The sequence below is a fragment of the Rhipicephalus microplus genome, chromosome 6 (assembly GCF_043290135.1).
Source record: "Rhipicephalus microplus isolate Deutch F79 chromosome 6, USDA_Rmic, whole genome shotgun sequence".
Classification (NCBI taxonomy): domain Eukaryota; kingdom Metazoa; phylum Arthropoda; class Arachnida; order Ixodida; family Ixodidae; genus Rhipicephalus; species Rhipicephalus microplus.
Genome location: NC_134705.1, coordinates 123823773 through 123844445, shown reverse-complemented (window position 1 = coordinate 123844445; position 20673 = coordinate 123823773). Strand labels below are relative to the sequence as shown.

Sequence of the window (20673 nt, the reverse complement as noted above, 5' to 3'; positions counted from 1 at the left end):
CTCTCTGTAAGAAATTACGAATATGAAATCGCTAATGTAACATTTTACACACCATTGACACATACCTGCTAGCATCAAAACTTGCGTTTTGTAGAGCCCACTAATGCTGTCGTCGACAGGGTCCTGCCAGTAGGCGTTATACACTGACCGGTCGTCGTAGTCATTCATTTTTCGAGGCTCAAAACTGTCAATGTCGTCTACATGAATTACATGTAACCTCTTGTCAAGGTCGTCGATGAAGCGTACAACCGCGGCCAAGCGGGAAACAAAAAAAAGTGAGGTACCCACCATACGTATGTAAAGTTAAGTGACCGCTCACTACGCGCCGCTGAAAGGAAAGCCATTGAGAAGGCCGGGAAAAATATTTGCTGAAAAAGCAGCATAACGGGCTGGAGTGGCGCACTAGAAAAGTGGGAGCGCGTGGAGCTCTTGCCTGAGCCCGTAGCCCAGGCAGAAGAAAAACAGAGTCCTGATGAACTCACGGGTCAGAGTACTTATGGCCTCGGTGAGGTCTCAACTGGCTGACTGAATTCCTAGCACAATGAGCTCATGTGCAGAAAGAGCTGAGGAACATAATCTTAGCACCCGAAAGTCAGCCGGCAGCATCGCGAGCATTGCATGAACCACTGTAACGAGTTTGACTATCACTCCGTTCTTTTGTTTGACGGCGGGACCGGCGAAGTCGAAGGAAAGGGTGGGGCAAGCAATCTGCATGTCACTGAGATGCTCTGATATTACGAAACGATCCAGCGTAGGTTGTTCTGCGCATGTTACACCTAGAATGAAGACGGATGCAAGTCCGTTCTGGGTAATCTGAAGATGAAAGTTTGAAACAGCTGTTTTGTTTCGACAAATTGTGGCACAGCCTGCCACGCATAGTAAAGAAACGCGTTCATGGTAGCAGCTAGATCAGAATAACGCAAAATAATTAGGGAGCAATATGCAGTCCTGTAGTAGTCTAACAGCAGTTCACTTCTGACCTCTCTGCAGGAAAACGCGAACGGGCACTACGTATGATTTACTGATCGGTTCACTTTAGCATGCGCTTCATTCGCATAAACATATTGTCTGTGGTCAAACGTGAGTATTGATATTGCCGCGACATAGTGCCTGCATTCAAACAACGCGCCCATCACCACGCGCACAGGGACATACATGCGCGCTGTCTAGTGTTGCGCAGAGACGACGATGATAGCACGAGAACCCAGCTGGCCCCTGCTAATGTGCGCCACGCGCTTGGGACTCTTCTTGAAGAAGCAGAAAAAGAAGGCATTTTTGGTGTTCTGCTGTAGCTTGCTACGACCATAGTCCCTTTGAGTTGTGGGCACAGGTTCGCCCTTTATTAAATACGTTTTATTACACCCCGAGTCCTTGAATATCGTTACAATATTACATCGAGGGATGGTCTATTCTGCATGTGCTATGGTATTTGACATGCCAGGTATGCCTTCCAGATGACCAGAATTACTACAATTATCTGATCCAGCATTGCCTAGGACGCATCGCCAGAATTGCGTCTTAGCAACTTCTCACTCAGTGATTCACATTACATAAATTCAAACAATGCTCTTCATCTGACGCGATTTTTACATTTATTTGTAATACTAATTGTGTCATCAACAAATATATTGTGATTTTTTACAAGATTTATCGTGATACTGCCTTAATATTTGCAGGCTGCTACTGCGACCACCCTTTGTATTTTGGAAGGAGAATCGCAAGTCTATATTACTACAACGGACGTACAAATAGGTGTCAAAGAAATGGAGAAATGTTCAACTGCAACGCATTCAACTCACGACAGTTATGCGAGAATACATGTTTAGTGGTTGACGCAGCGCGGTAGCCAGGCCTTCATTTGTTTGCTGCTGAAATGTATGTAGCAATAAAATAATTGACAGAAAACAGTTCAACAAATATTTCTTTAACTGCATTTCTCCAAACGAATCCATCTTTTAGTGGAAGAGAATAAATATTGTGATAGTTCCTTCTTCATGGCTGCTTATTACTAACGCTGTGAAAAACAGGCACCAGTTGACGATCAAGTGGTACGATTATGTAAATATTAAGCACTTGATGGAAATAGCATGAACGAATATGCAAATATCATACAAATATCAAGAACAGTACATAAGGAGATTGTAGATGTGTCCCGGCTTTGTTTTTATTTACTCCTGCGTCAATTTAAGTTACATTAATCATGTCAGCTTATTCATAAAATTTACGCAAATGCCATATCAGGTTCACAGTTTAAACGGCAAGTCGCCACCTCTTTGAGCATCACACTGGTGGCCCAGTAGCGTCATAAAACTGTAGAAATTTTATGTCGTCTGTTGCGGCATAGTAAGTAAGCAGCGAGGTGCATTATGCTACGGGCAAAAAATAGCAGCTGGCTTTTCCGTAATCGATGTTAAAATGTTACCAGGAAAGATGATTGATTGGAGACACCCGAGCCGCAATCTCTTGCGTGTGCACCGGGCCGCACTTCCGATAACAAAATACACCGCATTAAAATGTGTAGATGCTTATGAGCCCCAAGAACGAACACTGGCGTCACTGCTTTCACAGCGGTGTGACTTTAAGACCAGGATTCAGCTCATTCCCTTCCACTTTTCGCGCTTTACTGGACCCATTGTGCACTCGCTGGATAGCAATGTGGTAGTGATTCCTAAACTTCGCAATGTTTCAATCTTCAAGGTATCATGCAGAAGGTTCTATAACAAGAGAAAGTTATTTTGGGTATAACTTTTTGATATTGTTGTTACGCGTGAAGGGCAGGACATACACAACTTAAGAGGTTGTTTATCAGGTCGCCAAGGTGAGCGCAGGACCGGCCAATATCTTGGATCTATCATCTTCATAGTCTGCATTTTAGCTGCCTCGAAAGCAAGCACGTCCAGGAGGACGTATACGATTGCGGAGGCTGTTTATTAGGTCGCGCGAAGGTGAGTGCAGAAGCGAATGACAGGTTGGATCTATCGGATAATGGTTCTTCTTTTAACTGCTTTGGGTACAAGCTTTCAGGAGGACGTGTACGATTGAGGAGGCCGTTTATTAGGTCGTGCATGTCAGCACCGGAACGAATGACAGGTTGGATTTGTCAGGATAATCGTCCTTCTTTTAACTGCCTCGGGGGGCAAGCACTTGCCGCATGACATATATGATTGAGGAGACCGCTAGTTAGGCCACGACGTTAAGCGCAGAAGCGGATGACAGGTTCGATGCATCAGGATAATCGTCCTTCTTTTAACTGCCTCAGGGAGCAAGCACGTGCAGGAGGAAGTATACGATTGAGGAGGCCGTTTATCCGGTCGCGAAGGTGAGCACAGAAGCGGATGACATGTTGGATCTATCAGGATAATCGTCCTCCTTTTAACTGTCTCGGGGAGCATGCACGTGCAGGATCACGTGCACGACTGAGGAGGCCGTTTATTAGGTGGCGCGATTGTGAGTGCTGGAACAAATGACTGGTCGGATCTGTCAGGATAATCGTCCTTCTTCTAACTGCCTCGGGGAGCAAGTACGTGCAGAAGGACGTATACAATTGAGGAGGCAGTTTATTACGTCACGAAGGTGAGCGCTGGAGCGGATATAAAATATCATCATCAAACGCCAGAAGAAGAAGAAAGAAGACTGCTGCCTGGAGTGTGCGCGTGCTACTTCGCTTCTTCTAATAAACTGTATTTGTTTGAAGCACACCAGCGTCCCAATCGTCTTAGTAATGGTGCCGTGACTAGGAGACTACCTCCTCGCCGGCAAGAAAGGTCAACCTGCCACGGAGCAGCAGAGAAGAAAACGGCGGAGGAGCAGAGGATCAGCCTGGATCGAGCGACGAGACCATGGTGGACCATACGAGCATCCGAACGTACAATTGACAAGTAAGGAGTCATTGTTAACCACCTCAATAAGAGAAAGGAAGCTATACCGAAAAAGAAAAGTGCTTCGCTCCCAGATTACGTGACTGATTAACGCAGCTGAACAGTATAATAATGATGGAGCTAACCGGGAGCAGCAGCTTACAACGCAGGCGCAGAATAACGGAATAAGCGGCAGTCTCAAGAGCGCGAGCGAGCAAATGGAAAAGTTTCTGGCAGAAGACAAAGTCGAAGCTGAATTTGAAAGGGTCATAAAGTACGACGTGACAATATTGACAACCTTATCTGCAATACAATTCAGACTTCGACAGCCTGCACAATCGGATTCAAGCGTTGGAGAAGGCAGGTGACGCCCCTAAGTACAGGACAAGAAGAAACAGAACTAGTTAAGCTATCAAAGCTTGAAATGATAAAGTTTGGGGGAAAATCGTTGTAGTGGAACCACTTTTGGGCTCAGTACGAGTCGGCAGTTTACCTGAGACTGTACATGAGCAAGGGACAGAAGTTCAATTTGTTATTAGCATCACTAACCAGAAAAGCGGTGGCTGCTATTGAAGGACTTCAGTACTCAGTAGAGGAAAATTATGATCACGCAATCAAAATACTGCAAAAAACGTTCGGCAATCGCGAACATTCCCTTGAAATGCACATGAATGAGCTATTGAGTTTGGAAAAAGTGGGGTCTGTTCAAGAGACCGACGACTTAAATAGGCTAGTACAGAGAGTGCAAGTTAACATATTGGCACTCAGGTCCCTAAATGTGGAAACCAAGAGCTATGCGCCGATGTTGCTACCGGTATTGAAAAGAGCAATTCCACCAGGAATATCAGTGCAGTTCATGTCAAAAGAGGGTATCAGAAACAGCTCAGATTCATAAAACTGTGAGCAAAGCAACCCAACAGGAAAAGCGTGCGAGAAAAAGCTGGACAGGCTTATGTTATTCTTAAAAGAGCAAGCGGCTTTTCGTGAAGAAACACAACGTGAACAAGAGAGAATAAATGCTAAACCAAGAAAGAATGGCCGACAGATACGCACAACTTCAAGCTTTCATAGCTGAGCGCACAGAATACGTTTATTTTGTAAGCTGAAAAATCTCGCAACCGAAAACTGTCGTCAGAGCATTTCAGTGGATGAAAAGAAAGGTATGCCTACCGAAAATAGAGCATGCTTCAGGCGCACGCGACCAAATCACACTGCACGCATTTGCAAAGCCCAAGTAAAATAGAGGCAATGCAAGAACGACATGCCATGTCTGTGTGCAGAACTGTCATGTAGAAAACAATGGCAGAGCTGGTCTAAACAGCGCAAGCTGAAGTGTGACATCTACGCTACACGAAACCGAAAATATCAAGCATACGTTTGTGCTTTTGCAGACAGCTGTAGCGTGCGTAGACGGAGAAACATGTGGCCGACATTGCCGTTTTTTATTAGACAGCGTAAGGCAAGGTTCATTTATTGAAGCGGGATTAGCGAAAGAAATAGGTGCGAAGGTGTTGCGACAGGAAAGGCTAAGCGTGGTAGTACTGTGAAATAGCAGCTTCGTGGCACACTGCGAATTGCGTAATTGGTGGACCTTTTGAACCACCCATGTATTACCAAGGACTCAGGCGTAATTTCTCATTGTTGTCAGCCACATAATAAAAAAAAACGCATAATGCCTCAGAGATGCAAAATGACTAACTTGTTTCTCCCATGAAGGATGAATATTGTTACAGGATGTGCTTCTTTTTTAAAAATGATAATTTATGGCGTAGTGAAACCATGGACGCGTTATTTTAGCAGTCTTCCGAAAACACTTTACAAGGCGCACTAGAGAGGCTACCCTCCAAGTTTTTCCTGACCCTGTGCCATGTGTTTCTGCATACACGATATTTTTAATTTGCTTTTATGCTGTGTGAAAGCCACTGCTTGTTCTTCTGTCGTGAGCTACTGCACACGACAGTGTTTTGTCTTGTACTGGTTTCCTTAAAGCGCGTCTTTCGTTCTTCAGAGTATTGATTTCAGTGCGTATATTCTGGTCTCCGCTCAGCAATATGCTTGTACAGTTGTGCCGGCGTGATCACACTCTGCCGTCTTGTTATCTCCAGTTTTTACAGTTCATGTCCAGGTTACAGCACTGCCACCCCACAACGCCAAGGGAAGCGCCGGACAAAAATCTTGAGTTTCACCTGTCCCTATAGCAGTAACGCGCTTCGTCCTCGTCAAGGCCTTCACGCACGCCAAAATCCACAGTACCGACGCTCCTATTGTGCTATGTGTGAAGGGGAAAATTATGTGATGACGTAAGATGTATAGTAAACGAACCAAGGAAGGTGATTGGGAACCCATGCGAGCAAGAGGTTGTAAGAAACAGAGCAAAAAATAGGGTGAATTGCCACAGCAGGAACGTTGCCATTTGTTACGGTTCTTGACCTTCAAAAAGCTCCGCGTTGTTATAAGCTATCTTCGAGTGAAGACTATCAAAGGAGAAGTAGCAAAGTTTATCGCAGACCAAACTAAAAAAAGTAGTCTTGGAAGTATGCTTTCAAGGATATAAGTACTATATTAGTCATCGTCTTGTTACTGTTTTTCAAAAGTGTTCTCTAAGTTTTAGCATTTGTAGATAAGACTTTCAAAATACTGCAGAAGCTCTTTCAACATTTCATGAAATTATTTGCGTTATTGTCTCGAAGTTATAATTTTTAGTTTCTTGTTGCACGTTGAGTAAGCTAAATTGCTTCAGATCGCAATGAAAAACGTCAGAATTTGTACACTGCCCTCAGACACCATAGTATTGTTCGTGGCTCTTCTAAACCCGCGGAAAAGCAGTTGAGCTAAAAGGAAATTACCCAGGTACAGCGGTGCTTCTGCCGGCAACCTCGACTGATCTTTTGCTTTTTGCGTACTTCATTGTACCCGCAATTATAGTTGCTGTTTCCTTATAGTAGGTAGCCAGACACATTTGAAGAGTGGAAAAATATTTATTTGTAATGCTACTTTGCAGCCTGCACTTGCCGACCACGATTATGCTTAGGGGAGGCATTTTACAACGTGTATTACTAAGACATTTATATCAACTGGTGCAGACCAAACGGAGAGAATTACACCTGCAATGGATTTGATTATATGCTGCAGTGCCTGCTCACTTGCCATGAATCGGCAGCAGCCCGTTAGTTGCTCGTGGGAGCGAAACGCACTGAAATATACGAAATGATATTCATAATAAAATAAAGGTGCCAAGGCCTAACGTGAGTGTTCACTTCTCTTTAAACCGTTCACAATCCAATATTTTTGTTATGTACGCCATGTCCCCTTTCGCAACGTGATGTCTTCACGTACAGATGTTATTAAAACTAAAACAAAAGGAATAGGTTGGTGTAGCGGGAACGCGTTGCACTGAAATTTGTGTCTTGTAGAACGCGCTTCTCACCTGGTGGACGTCTCCCAGTTATATAGGGAACAATATATGGTGGGCCTTTCGTAGGTTTGCTGGATGACAAATTGTTGGCCGGCCAGAAGGGGCACAAAGCCGTTCAAAAGGTATATGGAGACACAAGCGCCCCATGTCCTGTAGTGGCTGTAAAACCCTGTTTCTTTGATACTAACAGATATTGTATTTTCCACTGAGAGCAAGAAGTGTAATATACAGAGCAAGACTATCAAGATATTGGCACACCTCGCAAGCAAACTTCGGCGCGATGAGGCGACATCATGAAACATTGACTTGCGCGCAATCAAAATCTCAATCGAGGATGATCTGGCCAAAATTACGTAACACCCCCTGATTAAAAATTCCCTTGATTCTAGTAAACAATGGCTACTCATTTAACTTCTGAGCCTTTCAATAGCTTAGTACAAGTTGAGGATTGCTTCCGTAAGAAACACGCTTCACTTTTTCACATGAACGCAAGAAGCCTCAGAAATAAACATGTAGAAACCGAGGCATATTTATCTCAGTTAGATTGTTGTTTTGATTTTTTAGCTTTCTCTGAAACTTGGTACTCAGATGAATCAGAAGTGCACAATTTTGTCGATTATAAGCATGTTTCTGTTTACCGTTCCGGGAGGCGTGGTGGGGGCGTGTCCCTTTATGTTCACCAAAGTAATCACTTCTACACTCTGAGGGAGTTTACTTGCATGTGCGATGATTTCGAAACGGTTGCTATTGTGTGCCGCAACTTTCTTATAGCTGTTGTTTACCGCCCGCCTCAGGCGGCACTCTCAAACTTTCTTGACTATGTCGAGACGCTACTACATTATGCCAATGCTAATAAATGGAACGTCGTTATGGTCGGTGATTTTAATGTAAATCAGTTTACCGATAATCAAGCAAAATTTCAGTTACTTGAAGTTATGCTTGCGAATAACTGCGATAACCTAATTCACCAGGCCACCAGAGTTACTTCACAGTGTGATACGCTCATTGACTTATGCTTTACAAATGTACCAAAGGCTGAAACTTGCTCTGGTTTCCTGGGTTCAGATATCAGTCAACATTTATCCATATTTGGAATTTTTCCAACGCATAATTATTCCAGTGCAGAAAAGTTCACTACGAGACGCATAAATCAGCGCAGCATCACTTTATTTAAGTCTCTAGTCGTCAGCACAAACTGGAAAGACGTGTACTCCGAGCAAAATTCATCTAGATCATACGAAATATTTGTGTCCAAATTACAGCACAGTTATAATATTGCTTTTCCTTTAACAACAATAGTGAAGCACAGAAAGACCCGGAAGGAATGGATCGCGAGCGACCTTTATTATCGTATTAAACAAAAAGAAAAATTATTTGCTAATTTTCTAAAAGCACGCGATCTTCAAATATTACAGAAATTTAAGAAGTTTAGAAATAGGTTAAAGTCGACCTAAGGAAGGCCAAACTTGCCTTTTTTGAACGCAAGTTCGAAAGCGTCGCCCAAAACAGTCGTAAGACATGGAAGGTCTTTCGTGAATTGACAAGTACTCCTTCATTAGGAGTACCAGCGGAATTAGAAGTCGATGGCGTGAGGTATTTTGAGGATTCTTTAGCAAACTTGTTAAACAATTATTTTATCAACGTTGGAACTGCTGAACCCCTCCATACTGTGCACCCAGATCGAAGTTATATGACGTACGTGCATTGTGCTGTGAAAGACACTTTATTTATTTGTCCTACTTCAGAAGATGAAATCATGTCTATTTTAGGTTCTCTTGATAACAAATCAGCTTCCGGAGACGACGGCATAAAAGCTTCACCAGTTAATGCCGTGGAACATGACATTGCAAAGCCTTTAATGCACAATTTTAATGAAATGATATCATCTGGTATCTATCCTGATAGGCTAAAAATTGCTCGTGTGACTTTACTTCATAAAGGCGGCAAGTGTAATGAGTTGGGTAATTATAGACCAATATCTGTTCTATCAATATTTGCTAAAGTTGCAGAGAAAGTCTTATGCACGCGATTTAATAAATTTTTGTCAGCGAAAAATGTTATTGTAGAGCAACAGTTCGGATTTCAAAAGGAAATATCTACAGAAAAGGCACTTGTACGAATAAAAGATAAAATCATCAAAAATATTGAAAACAGGTTATTTACAGTCGCTATATATCTAGATTTCCAAAAAGCATTCGACCCCATCAAACACGAATTTTTATTCCGTAAACTTTAAGCATACGGCTTTAGAGGTAAAGCACAAAATTTTATCTGTAGTTATTTGCACAATCGACTACAGTACATTTGTCTCCAGGATGCTCAATCTGAAGAAACTGTAATCAAATATGGTGTGCCCCATGCTCTGTACTGGGCCCTCTACTATTTATAACATATGTGAATGATATTGTTAATATCCCTTTTACTGGGGAGGTATTAATGTATGCTGACGATACGAGTGTTTTCTTTTCTGGGAATGATTTGAAGGAGCTAGAGGCGATGTCAAACAACTGGTTGAAAGAGCTTAATCTCTGGGTATCTTCTAATAGACTAAAAATAAATGTTAAAAAGACAAAGTTTATGCTTTTCTATCCTAAAAATAAAGAAGTAGATTACATTATGAAACTATACTACGGTGATTCGCAACTAGGTCTAGTACACAATCATTCGATTCTAGGCGTTTCTTTTCAATCAAATTTAAGTTGGTCAATACACGTGAACAATGTAAGGATGAAGGTAGCGAAGTCTTTAGGCATGTTGAACCGTTTACGTAACTTTTAACAACTAACTTAAAGAAGAAATTGTATTTTTCCATAGTACATTCTCATTTTAGTTACTGCTCGTTAGTGTGGGGAACAGGAATTAAGACTGATAATGAAAAGCTTTCTTCCTTACAGAGGAAAGCAGTTAGACTACTTAATTCGGGGTATAATGTAGATGTGTCAGCTCTCAAGTTAAAGTACAGAATTCCACAATACTGCCTTGTTTACAAAATAAAATTGTCGATGTACATATATTGCGAAGTATCGGGAGACTAGGGTTCATTTAGCCGTCGCTATTTAAGCAGGAACACCGGCTACGACCTTCGTAAAACACACATAGTTGTGGAAAGAACACGCACAAACTATGGAATGCAAACAATAGACTTCCAAATTATGAAGTTATGTAATCAGCATCCTGCAATAATTGAACTAGCACGATCGTGCACCAACTCAAAAAAAATTCAAAATGAAAATTCGTTCCCTCTTTAACACTTAGGATAAATGCACTCTCAGCACGGTAGGGTGGGCTACAGTCTCACATACTATTTGTATGTATATATTTTTGTGTATATATATATGTGTATATATATATATGTTTATGTGTGCTCAGCAATGAATACTATTGTTATAATGGTTATTTCTATTGCTCTTTTTTGTACGTATATATTTTTGTGTATGTCTATATGTTATGTGTGCTCAGCAATGATTTCTATTGTTACAATAGTGATTTCTTTTGTTCCTTTTTTATTTGTATGTATATATTTTATGTATATATATATGTTTATGTGTGCGCTTTGCAATAATTTATATTGTTTCTATTGCTACTGTTACGCCCAGCGCGAGCAGGACCATGTCAGGGGGCTAACCACCTCCTTTTGTCCTGACCGCGGACAATGCTTTTTGTACTGTCCAAAAAATGAATAAAAAAAATTATGGATTATTGAACATCTACGACAAACATGACGGTATGAGATATCAGGTCGAGTAACTTCATCAGCTTCCGTCGATACTGAAACTTTTTTACAGGTAAAATGTCGAGCATTTTCGGAGCGCAGGTCTTAGACGCCAGACCCTGTGAGATTCACTGTCATAATGTCTTAGCTGGAATTGAATGGGTGAGGTCCACAAAAAAATTTTCGGCTCACGTGTCTCAAAGAACCAATGAGAGCGAACAATTTGTTTGCGAGTATTTCACAGTAATCTGTAGCGTTGTGCCTGGTAATGCCGAAATTATATCGTACGTGCTTTAAGGTATCGTATAATTATTCTTAGCAGCGTTAATTAGGAACGACTTTGTGTCAATTTGCAACGCCCTCCTAAATATCGCAAGAAACTAGCGCCCCACAGCGGAGCAGTGGTTGAGACTGCTTTCTCAAAAGGAGACCAGCGTTTGCTGAAAGATGAAACAATGTAGGTCCCTTGAGCGTGTTTCCATCAGACAAAAAAGGAAAGCATTCCTGGCGTGAGCAGTGAAAACCACCTTGAGAGCAGCCCGACAATAGAGTGAGAGGCGTGATTAAGAATAGTCCTCGCGAGGTGCCAGTCAGGGCATCGTGCACGCCCTGCGAATGTTAACCCCGCAATGCCACAAGGTAAGTTTCGGTCTACCTGAAACCACAGAAAGTTTTGATTACACTTGAATACTCGGAAGAGCCCGCATCCTTACTTTAAAACCAAATTGAAATATCCTCCAGGCAGCGCTCGCCACTAATAATCGATCAGAGGTTGCTCCATATGCAGGACTGTTATATAACACAAGCATATCGAGTTTCCGAGATTGGTGTAAGGGGTCTTTTAAACAAAATGACTCTCTGTTTCAAAAATAGCAAAAGTTGGGCTAGTTGGTGGTTCATACTTGGGAAGTAAAAACAGCGGAAAAGTATAGCCAAGGACTAATAACCTGGGTTCTTGTTCGGCTGTAAGCATCGACATTGAGGACATGTTTTACTCCTTATCGCATGTTGAACTTCTGCAGATTGTTAAGTCATGTGTGGTTGAGCACAATAATGAAGTTAAGTTCGTTAACAGTTTCGGTGTTTCATTGGAAAGCTTTCTGAAATTGCGGACGTTTTACTTCCGGTCAGTGTGTGTGGAGTGGAAAAGGGCTTTTATGTCCAGAAATGTGGTGTTTGCATCGGATCCAGTGTGGCACCAATTTTCAGTGATATTTTTCTGGGACAAGTTGACAGGCTCGTTGCCGATAAATTGATCAATATGTCCTGCCACATGTATCGGTATGTTGATTATTTCCTTATTGTAATGAAAACCGCCAATCAGCATTGTATGAGAGCTGACATTATAAACTTCTTTAAGGTTTTTGCCAATAGCTTAAGTTCACCTATCACCTTAAGTTCACCTTATGTTCGCCTGAGAAAAAAGAGCTTCAGTTTCTTGATATTAGAATGCGGTTTCACGAGAAACATTGGTGTTGGCGGTACAAGCACCAATCCGTAAAGAGTATCTTGCCGTTCACCTCAGGCCATTTTAAGATAGTTAAGTTTGGCTATATATATGCTGCGCTGCGGGGTGTGCTACTGAAAACGGGCACGCTTACGTTGAAAGGAAGTTTCATGAGCCAGTTTAAGAGGCTGAAGTTGGTGGGAAATTTTGAGGAGTCGTCAAAAGCTAATAAAGTGCGTCAAAGGCGTAAGTGATACGCACAGGAGAACAGAGTGCGTGCGCAATGAAAAGAAATCGGTTGTGGTGCCCTACACGCACAAATTTTCACATTGCTTGAAAAATGTGGCCAGAAGGTATGGGGTATGTGTGGTGATGTCCGCTCCCAAGAAGTTGTCCTCCATTTGCTCCCGTGTGCATAAAAGAATTCGAGTTTATGAAAGAACTGCTCGTACTGTCCGGAGAAGACAAAAATAGATTTGCTCAGTGTAAATCGTGTGTTGTATATATGTTGCCATTGTCATGTGGGGGGGGGGGGTGTACAGAGGACAGACCGGGCGGTGCATTAACGTGAGACTGAAAGAACACTTGACCTCCTTAACGGCTGATGGCAGGTTGTAGTAGGGAGTGTGGCTGCCAAACTTTGGCAGACAAAGCCACTTGTTTATTTAGACATCGGGACAGCTACACCAGGGAAGTGGTGGAGGCTTTTTTCGTTAAAAAGGAGGGGAAAATGTGTGTAAGCAAGCCGTCTGTGGCTCTTGGTTAAAAAGAAGTTCGGTGCCTGGGTTCAGCCCTGCCATGGTAAAGTGATCGTTAGTTTGTTAGAGATTGTTGCGTATGCTAATTGCAAGTGGGAATGTGCGTTTTCTTGTTTTTTTTCGTGGTTGTTACACTTCTCTTGATGATCGATATGATTAGGCTTGTTTTGTACCGTGTTTGCTTTGATGCGCGGACGTATTCAGTTTTCCACGTGACCGGGTTGAATTCTTGATATACTTGCGCGTAGCTTTCAATAAAATTTAGTTGCTAGTTCAGTGCGGTGTCGTCTCTTTCTCTGTCCTTGTCTAAATTTTGGCGCTGTTTTTACTTGCCAGGTATTCTCTCCTTCTGCTGCCGAGTCGTTTATGTCCCCAAAAGAAAAGAGCGAAAAACCATTTAACGCTTTATAATGAGCAATTTTTATATTTGACTATTATATGGGGTTTTGCGTCACGAAAGCACCATATGATTATGATAAACACCGTAGTGTAGGACTGCGGAAATTTCTACCACCTGGGGTTTTAACGCGCACCCAAATCTGAACACACGGGCGTAGAGCACTTTCGCCTCCATCGAAAATGCAGCGGCCGAAGCCGAGATTTCATCTAGCGACTTGCAGGCCAGCAGCCGAGTACCGTAGCCACCAGACAATCGCGGCGGAGAAAATTAGGAATAGAAAATGTTTTGGAAGTTTATATGTATGCTCTTACAAGGGGCATTCCGTCGAACAAGCGGTAAGAGACATCTGCATGTGATCATAGGAGATGCCATAAGTGCAAAGTATTTTTTCATCAATCACTTGTTCAAAGCGCGATTGTGTGCCGCAAGAATATACTTTTTGTCAAGCTTCAAATACGAGAGACAAGACACACAAGACCCGAATACACACAAATAGCTCGCAGATTTTATATCTCTTTTGGCGTTGAGTCATCTGATAAATGCAAATCTTTTATATACCATAAGTGTCTAGTATTAGGTATGACTTCTCGGGCGGCATTGAAAATACTGGTGGCTGCTATGTATGAGGTGTCTGTCATGCTGATGTCTAGTTTCATAATTTGCCTCAGTACAACGTATGGACTAAGAAATCCTCTACGTAAGCGTGTATTCACTTTACTATTCCAATTTTCACAATACCTTTTGGCGACAGCGAATTTGACGTACTGTGCATGTTTATGCTTGCTTGTTTGTGGCGGTATGTGTTTTGTTTAAGTACTATTTGGTTACCTTTACAGCGAAATTTAATAAGTGCTGAGGCGCTTATGCTAAATTTATAGCGTCTAGAAGAAGCTGTGAAGGCGCGATGTGGGACTTGTTAGAGAACGTCGTGGTAACTGCAGCAAAACTTCCATTATTGTGTATGGTCAAGCATGAACTATTATTTAATTGCGCAATATTGACCCAATCAGTTATATCGACTTCACTCGTCTAGCGTTGACGAACGAAACCTCTACCAAGTATCAATATTTGCATTTGTTTGTTGTTGTGGAGTATTTGAATGGGCTAATATTTTGTTCAAATTATTAAATTTATCTGAAGCCATTGGGTGAAGAGTGGAAGGATTTCACACTTGTGTGAAGGAACTCGCTAAACTTCAAGAACAAAAAGTAAGCCTACGTATTTTGGAGTACCTGTAATGTAGGATTTCGCCAAGTTTTTGTCAAGAGTATCTGCCTTAAATAAAATCTACGCATACTGAAATCACCTATTAGGCGCAAAACAAAGGCAGGCAATGGAACGTAAGGCGTCTAAAACAGGCAGGCAGAAAACGTTTAGGCGTCTATCGTTTTAAAAGTAGGCACAATAACTTTTTTTACAAAAATAGAAATATATCTTATCCGAATTCTTGCGCTACCAGTACCTACGAAGAAAGCAAAAAAATAGACATAATACTATTGTGATGGCAAATAGGCACGAAAAGCTGAACATATCCGTGCAATGCTCTGTTTTCAGGGCGTTTCAAAAGATAATGTCTCTCTTTTTATTCGATAGAGGGATGAGTCAGGTATCCACTATTGAATCAACACAAGCCTGGATCAATTTCATTTCGGTATGGCATAGAAGAGCCGCACTGAATCAGATAGCCAGACTGCTAAAGGACCAGCGAAGAGAGGGATGCCTCCTCTTTTCCCGGTCTAGCCGCGAATGGCCAACTGCTCTCCTGTAGTTGAATACCTTAAAAATATACTATAGGGAACCCAGGATCCATCTGCACACCACTTTTTGTTTTCTCTTTACACTCTAATGTTTCCCGGACGACTATCGGTGGTGTGGCATTAACCAACGGCTAGATCCACGTCTGTGCGTAGGCCTAGGGTTCACAGGGTGTCTTGCTTTATTGTTAAAGTGGTTTTTTTCGGAAGTTGGTAAAACTATAGAACCATGGTCGGGTAACTTTAAGGGGTCTGGTCAGACTCCACCTATGACAGTCTAACGACTCCACGGCTAGAAAAATAGTTCCTTTCATGCCCTCTGCCATATTCACCGAAAGTGAAATCACCGGTAATCAAAAGTAGGTGATCTCACTCATGAGTCAAAATATTCGGACTCACTCATAGTCAGATCAAGCCTCGAGTTTGAGTCTGAGTGAGTGCAAGCAATATTCTGGTGACTGAGTCCGAGTGAATCCGGCTCAGAAAAATTTCGACGAGTCTGAGTCTCAGGCGAATGTGTAAGGTATGTTTCTGTAGTTAGTCTGGCTGAGTTCTACTCAATTTGCCTATCTATGTCAGCAGTACAGCTAATGAGGTTGTTGTATCTGACAATAGTTTGAAGCTCATAGAGTTCCGAACAGTCAAGGTCGACCGGTAACAACAATAACGGTATCGATTTGAACTCAAAAGCAAAATTTGAGATTTGAATTGAGGCTAGATATGATGAAATACCGACATAAAAACCACTTTTCCAGCGCGTATAGTGAACTGCAGTCATCAGTTTTTGCATAAGCCCTTTATGCAGAGGATGTAACTGTCGAACAAGTCTGTTTTAATTTGATTGTACAGGACTGCTTTGAAAGGTGAATGTATTAATACAGTGTTCTAATATTTTTATTGTACTCATTCTTTTACAGTTTGTGACACACGGCTTGTCCTTCCTCAGTGCCAGTATCCTACAGGTACAAGCAATTTTATTTTCTTTGAACAGTCTTACATCTCCTGTGGTTTTATAAATTACCACTGATAGTCTTACAAACATATTTGAAATTGTTTAGGCATTAGTACTGCCAAAGTTTCTTCTGAAACACCAGCAGCAGTACTGAAGGTACTGTACCATAACGAGAAGCCAAATATTATTAGATTCCTGCTTAGTGCTGGTCAACAGTGTGCACAGAGCGCTCTCAGAATTATCAGCTTTATCTTTAAAATTTCTGACGTTGAGAAGGCGCTAATTATTGATTTTTGAGAGCCATAGTATCATCAGGCATTCGACATTGACAGTAACAACGCAAAGCAAGCGGTTAGGAGACTCAAACTCTTCATAAAGCGCGGGAGTGCTTCCCATATAACAACAATGCTCCTATGAACAACTGCAGTGGCCCTATATTCTATCTGAACCCGTCTTTACAGCAATTTATCCTACATGTAATAAATGCTGCTTCATTGATCACTGTCATACGCTCTGACATTGCTTCGCATTAGGCAGCGACAATGGCAACAACGGAAAACGGGGCAGACAGCTCCAAGCAGTCTTACAATACAGGGTCAGCTGCGGGCAATCCAAGAAATTAGTGAAGCGGCCGGTAAGGTGGCCATTCGTTTCCAACGTAAAAGTGGGCCGTTTCGGGCTGCGAATATTGCTTGACCCATTGAACCTCATTAAGGTTATTCCATCGAACTGGCCGTCAGTTCAGGAAGAAGCAGCCTGTTCTGAGTTCTACCATTTCACAACAGTTAGGTCTTACAAAGCAGCTTATTTTATGGCACTATCAGTACGCGGTATTGATGCTAGGATCACGTGAGCACATTATTACGGTTAAATCAGGCCTAATGTGAGATTCGAAATACATCTTCATGTTCTCAAAACTGAGCAAAAGCCCGATATATTATCGCTTTCAGAATGTCTCACCATTTTAGCAGCTGTCACGAAGACTGGTGTAGAGAACATTCACAACACCCTACTTCAAAGTGGGGCACTCGTGTCGGAGGCGGTGTATTGATGCCAGAGGAAATTGTGCTCTAACGCGACTTTTGGTACCTGCTCTTTTATTCAGTAACGTAAACACCGTCTTAATCGTCAGAGAATATGAAGACTAAAAAGAGCGAAGCTGTACCCTGTCAATATGGCGAGCCACAGGTTTCTGAACCTCGTTTCTGTCGTCTGTTTTACATAGCTTGTCATGCCTGCAGGGCCCAGAGTTGTCTTCGTTACACTCGAATTCGAGCAGCTCCAGCAGTGTTGGCTAACAAAAGTTGCTGTTATACAACTTGAAATATCCAGAACTTCAAGTTCAGTTGGCGTCAGCGCAACATAAAACGTGCGTCTGTGCTTTTTGAATGCAACTCATAGACGCCAGTTTGGCATTTAGAGCATCTACGCCTGCATACCCGACAGAGTGAACGAGAGCAAGAAAGATTGAACTTCGAGAGCAACAGAGGACTAAAGACAGCGGTAAACAAGACAGCAGGAATCAATCAATCAATCAATCATAATCCTATATTTTCATTAAAAACAAACATTTCCGGTTAAAAAAGGTGGCCGGGAGAAAAGCTGTTCAATGAACAGCTTGACGAAGCCTCAACCAGCCATCGGCGGTGTAACGAGAGGGTACAGCTCTTCATGTATCCGTTATAATGTACATTGCGCAAATCTATCTTGTGTGTGTGTGTGTGTGTACACACACACACACACACACACACATATATATATATATATATATATATATATATATATATATATATATATATATATATATATATATATATATATATATATATATATATATATATGAAGATCTAACAGACAAATATGCCAATAAAAATATAGGCGAAGTTATTAGGCTAATTGTAATGTGAATGTGAAGAAACAAATGTGGGTGAAGAGATAACTGATGAATATATACATATATATATATATATATATATATATATATATATATATATATATATGTGGGAGTAATAATTCAATGGGCCAGTTAGTCTCCGTGAGGGTATGAGATATGGCACAACGGGAGCGTTGTCAACAACGCTCCCTGATGAAGGGAGGACCTGATGAAGGAAGGACCCCTCCCAAAACTGTATTTAATAATACATAATATTGTAATATTTATCCTTGTTGACAACGCTCCCGTTGGGCCATATCTCATATATGTATATATATATATATATATACATGTAATGTATATATATATATATATATATATATATATATATATATATATATATATATATATATATATATATATATACATATAATGTATGTAGAGAGAGAAAGAGAGTATATAAGTAATGAATACGAAAAATGAATGAATCACTGGGTCAAGACAACAGGTACTTTATGGCCGCTGGTGGTGATGCGGAACTTGCACTCACGCTGCATTCCGCGGCTTCCCCATTGGTGGGGCAGTAGCGCTCCATCTTTGGTGAATGGTGCGTTGAGGCTGCACGCAATTATCCGCACTAGCTGCGCTACTCTCGGCACTCTCTTCTTAATGCAAACAACGTGCCTTGTCAAATAGTTGAATATACAAAATATAGTGTTTTTTATCCAGTTATTTCTGAGTCATGAGCTATGCGATCGATTGATGTGCGTCGTCCACAGCTGCGGCTAAACGAGCTGCCCGAACAGGAGCGCGACGCCACCTACTCCTGAATACACAGTTGTGCGAAATAGTAGCAAATGAGTTTGCCACAACTTATCGGAAAATAAAAACACATAAATTGCTGCGTTAAAGTTTTATTTAGGTATTATAGTAATCTTCGATGAATACTTCGAGGAATCTCTTAAGTTCGCATCCTTTGATTGTATTATTATTTATCCAGAGACACTGTCGTTATTTTACTGGACGACTTAGTGCTTGTAGGAATGTACGTTTTTAAAAATCTTGCTTCAGCGAAAAAAAGTCTTCAGAGTTATTATTGCGGGTAAAGGGGTTCCGCTTCGGATGGTGCAAGTTGAAATCAAGTACAAGACGCCACTGTTCAGTGCCAACGACACTCCACTTGTTAAGAAGACACAATGTTTTTATAAGAAGGGTGACACAAGTGTCGGTGCACGTGCGAGCAATTTCTTTTCATGTTTGTTCAAGTAAGGATATTTTAAGGTACTAATCATCTGTAAAACGTTCCTTAATTTTCTCTGCAGACCAATAACAATCAGACGTTGCATTAAGTGGAAGGTGTGGCCACAGCAACAAAGCACATATATTACCTTACTTAAGTGGTCGTAGTAATCTAGGAGGCAGATCCGCTACCAGACCAACGTTTTCAGCACTCTCATGGTTATAAAGCAAATTTTTCTATACGGCAAGCTTTGTACTTGAAAGAGTGATATCATCTTTTTGTTTCATTTGCAGCCTGCTACTGCGACCACCTTCCAAGGCTTGGAGCTGCGTTTAGATCACTGTATCACTACGACAAACGTACGAATAGATGTCGTAGATATGGACAGATACACAACTGCAATTCATTCATCTCAAAACAGATATGTGAATTTACTTGCGTAGTGCCTGACGCTGCGCGGTAGACAGGTGCACACATGTGTTTCACTGACGATTGTGTATTAAAACTGTATTACGCGAAAGCGTTATTTCTGTGCTAAAGTTTGCTGGATTTTCTAAAAATTAGTCAGACAGCGCGTTACCTATTCCTTAAGACTTTCACAATTCAATAATAAATGCGATGCATTTCTTGGTGAACTTTGGCGACTTTGAGCCTATCTATCTATCTATCTATCTATCTATCTATCTATCTATCTATCTATCTATCTATCTATCTATGTAGCCGCCTCGGACATTTAGCTCTCGGGCCGTTTCGATAATAATACCAAAGTTGGCATGGCATAACATAATTGTATAAAGAACATATTTGACTAGACGTAACATGAAGATCATGATATGTATGCCATGAATTCTATGATTTACACTTCATGATCCTGCAGCTCTCGCGGTGGTTTCGTTCACATGGCATATTGCAAAACTCGTATGATATGGTATGATGCATGGCAAACACAAGCGACAGACCCTAACATGATCAAATCATCAAATCAAATCAAACTTTATTTCAGGAATGCATACATTTACATGAATAAAATAAAATTCTACAGTACAGAGGATAATCATGACATTCGTGTCATGTAACAACATGACTACATGCCACACTCATGATGCGCTGGCGGCCATTTCCTTAGCTTAACTTATACCAAATTTGGTATTTTGGAACGTAAATGCATGACGAAGGTATAATACTGGTGCAAACAAGATAAACATGAGATGCTTGTCGTGTAACAACTAGGCTACATGATACGGTCATGATGCGCTTGCAGCCGT

At 41.4% G+C, this 20673-nt stretch overlaps 1 long non-coding RNA gene across 1 annotated transcript; it reads left to right on the top strand.

The window, feature by feature from the left end:
• The first annotated feature begins 14156 nt into the window (after positions 1 to 14156).
• Positions 14157 to 19934, top strand: LOC142764925 (uncharacterized). The gene is made up of 3 exons (XR_012883968.1): positions 14157 to 14286; positions 16261 to 16305; positions 19702 to 19934. It is a non-coding gene; the product is annotated as an uncharacterized LOC142764925 (long non-coding RNA).
• Positions 19935 to 20673: the final 739 nt, after the last annotated feature.